This window comes from Setaria italica, chromosome III (assembly GCF_000263155.2).
Source record: "Setaria italica strain Yugu1 chromosome III, Setaria_italica_v2.0, whole genome shotgun sequence".
NCBI lineage: Eukaryota > Viridiplantae > Streptophyta > Magnoliopsida > Poales > Poaceae > Setaria > Setaria italica.
Window position 1 is genome coordinate 16,979,816 of NC_028452.1, and position 3,682 is coordinate 16,983,497.

Genomic DNA, 3,682 nt, shown 5'->3' on the forward strand with positions numbered 1-3,682 from the left:
TTGCAAGCTATTACAATAGTTTTGTTTACGCTATAATTTTGTGCCATGGTCACCATTTTAGATAGAGTTACAAAAGCACTTCCACGCTCAAATGTTGAGCCATATTGACAAAAAAAAAAGCTATACAAACTAGGATAGGAACGCAATTTGCGGTGATCCCGTGATACGATTAGTGTAGGTCATCAGTATTGGGGAAAATAAATGATTCTTAAAATGATAAAGCCATAATTCTAAGCTTCTAACCTAGGACAATTCCTCTTCAAAACTACGTAGTACATTGCTATCCTAGCACTAGTTTCCCGCCAAAATGTTCTGCTTCTTGGGCCTGGGAGGCTGGGAGTGCAGCCCACAAAGTAGCCAGGAGCTATCACCTAGAGGCCCAACTGAACAAGCTGAAGCCGTTAGTTAGGCTCCAGGCTCCTCTGACGAAAAATGGAAAACAACCCAAGCTATACTGACCATCCAATTAAGATACAAAGTTATCAGAAAATCATCCATAAATTTCTTACTCGTACAACTGGCAGAGCCTATTTTTATTACAGCCAAGCTGCAAAAGCAAATCATTCTGCAAGACCTGAAAATGTATTAAGCCTGAACTGCTGAAGCGCTGATCAGTTGCCGCCAGCAAGTGAATGCTGAACTGCTAACCCACTGAAAGCCTGAAACAATGTGATTCCAGAAATCTCTTGCTGCAGATAACAAGTCCAAGTAAGTTAAACAATTATGCATCAACCTTTTTATAACTTCTAAAAAAACCTTTTTATAGGAAAAGATGATCCATTATCTTCCAACACAACACGTAGTTCTATGTGATGGTTGGTCCTTGGCACTTGGCACATGATGATTGAGCTGAGTTCTTCGGCCGCACTGCAATGTTCCCAAAATTCGAGTGCAAGCAAGTCCCACAGAAAGAAAAAGGATTAAACTTGTTTCAGGTTAATTTCCCCTAAAATGAAAGATCCAACAAATTACCATCCCTTACCTTCTTATGTGTAAGACACCTCTGACAGTTGATTTTTAAGAAACCTGAGAATCCAATAGGAAACATTAGGACCTGTTTGAATAATCATAGACACAACAGAACAATTAGTGAAACTTCAAAACTTTGACTAAAATTAGTCAAAATATGCACATGCTTAGTATATAAAGTTGTATCAATAGATAGTCTAAGAAGTGCATTCTAAGACAGCGATGCTTTGACTAAAAATGTAACTAGCATTTTTTGTTTCATAGAAACACCAAGGACCCAACCCATGGAAAACTTGTGTTAAGAGACAAGAGAACACACAAGGTGGGTATTTATCCTCGACCAGCTTGTCAACTTGGAGGGAGCGCTAACTTCTAAAATCCTCCCGTTCGCTTCAAAACAAAAAAATAAGAAGAAGAATGCACACAAGGAACTTGTATATTCAATTAAAAGCCTAGAAGGAGAACACAGAGAAGGACCCCAACACACATAACCAAAAACTACCATCTACCATTAGGCCACATTGGTGTCCCCTAAAAGTTAATATTGGACAGTAAAAACATAACCAGTTGTTAATAGCTAATTGGCTGCAAAGTAACCCTGATTGATATTATTTTTCCAAGCCATATTATTGTGTAGATAGTCTAAGAGGTGCATGTAAGACAGAGCGATGCAAAAGGATGGACACTGGAACAGACGACAAATTGGATATACAAAACAAGAAGCATTAGCGGAGGGAGAGTACGTGAAGATAAGATGATACCTGGTACACTTCATCTCGTCAAGTATCCATTTGAATGAACCAGAACATCTGCCAGTCGTTTCTAGCACCTTCTTGCCTGAAAGAGGTTTCCATTCAATCATTTGTACACTAGTAGAGAAATGAAACTTCCACAGTACACTGAACGCAAAATACAGTAGCAGCATGGAATGAATTCTCTTCATTCAAATACAAGATCTAAGGTAGTGAATAAAACTGATCACATAGGGCAGGTTACAAAGAATTGAGCATAGCATGATTATACCTGGTGATAAAAACAGGAATAAAAATTGTTCTGGATAACGTTTAGCAGACAGTCTTATATGCGATGCAGCGACATAAAGATACAAGATTTGCTACGAATAGGCTCCTTTGCTAACATTTGGTCAATTGGTCCAGGGTTTATACTGTAAGTAACATAGTACTTGACTAGCCAGACAAATAAACAAGTGTAGAGAATGCTTAAATGGGCATAACCCCATATAGATCCTATGTTTTTTAAAAAAGCATGTCATTCCCTACCGATTGCTTAATTGATAAATAATTGCAACTGAGTCACTTGTAAAGAAATAGGAGGAAATATTGTTTAGTTCACTATTGCTCATAATCAGTTACTCATAAATAATAATATTGCATAACGCAATACATCATAATGATGACAGGACTAGAAATATGAAACATTTAATACCTAGATATCCAGATACCCAATTTAAAGTTTGTGATAAGTCCCTTCAGCCCACAGGTGACGTGGCTTAATCTCAGCCCTCCATTGTCGATCCGATGGTGAGAGTGTGCCACCTCATAGGGTGGGCAGCTGGCCCTATGCTCATAAAATCCACTCTCTAAGTTATACCATGCTGTTCAAAAAAAAACAATAATGAGCAGTGTTGATTCAAGGTCATGAGTACAATACAATAACTTTTATTTTACTCTTGCACAGTGAATCTTTTGCCTACAAAACTGCAGCAAAATAATACTAGTCCAGGTATCATGCTTAATCGAGACAGACATCATGGAAAATGGATATATGGTCTGTCATGATTCAGAATAGACACAAGAAGTGAGGACAGCAAATATTTAGGAACTGGAATCATTAAGTCAAAGATTGCAGTATCCATAACCGCTTGTGAAGAGGCTTTTAATTACCTTTCAAGGTACCAGGTTAATTCGCTAATTTTTGCTACCTCCTCTTGAGATAGGAGTGCTGAAACATCATCAGAAGGTAGAACTTTTGCAACCTCTTAAATACCCTCAAAAAAAGCTAATTTGAAAATCTACTAAACAACTACTATTGGAGATGATCCACAAAACAAACAAATCATACTACTATGAACAAATTCGAAGGATAAGTAAAAAGAAAAATATGAATCTAAATTGCAATATGTGTAATCAACATGCATATAGAAGAAAACATATGAAATTTAATCACCTGCAGATGGGATATGGCTTGATTCAAGCCACGATTAGAGCACACATGGTTTAAGGAAGTCAGGAAAATGGTGAAGGGCACTGAGAACCGAACCGACTTCGTCTATGTCTACAGCGAAAACAAAGTTGCCGCTTGTGACATAAGCCTTCAGTGGGTCAATAGCACCAATCCCTGGTGTGTCCTTAAATGGGCGGCCATAAATCTTGCAGAGTCGGCTACTCGGCTGAGGGCGACATTGCACTACAGCACCCAGGAGCTGCCGTCATCTTCAAGGGCATACGAGCTGAGAAAGGAAGGCTGCTCCTGGGACACCTCGACGTAGCGCAGCTTCCCCTCGCTGACCCCATTCGGGCATTCGGCGGTGCCCGCCAAGCGCCTGCGGCGCTTCTACAAAGCGAAGACTCGGCTAAGCGCCACCCGGTGCTCCAGCGTCCAGCCGCTGTCATCATCATCAAGGGCAAAGGAACTGAGCATGAAAGGCTTCTCCCGGGACACCTCGGCGTAGCGCAGCCTCCCCTCGCTGACC

At 40.1% G+C, this 3,682-nt stretch overlaps 1 long non-coding RNA gene across 1 annotated transcript; it reads right to left on the reverse strand.

Annotated features, from left to right (window-relative positions):
• Positions 1-300: 300 nt before the first annotated feature.
• Positions 301-1,787, reverse strand: LOC105914095. Its single transcript, XR_001163627.2, has 3 exons — positions 1,731-1,787; positions 983-1,026; positions 301-867 (listed from the first exon to the last, which is right to left on the reverse strand). It is a non-coding gene; the product is annotated as an uncharacterized LOC105914095 (long non-coding RNA).
• Between the last annotated feature and the right edge of the window lie 1,895 nt (positions 1,788-3,682).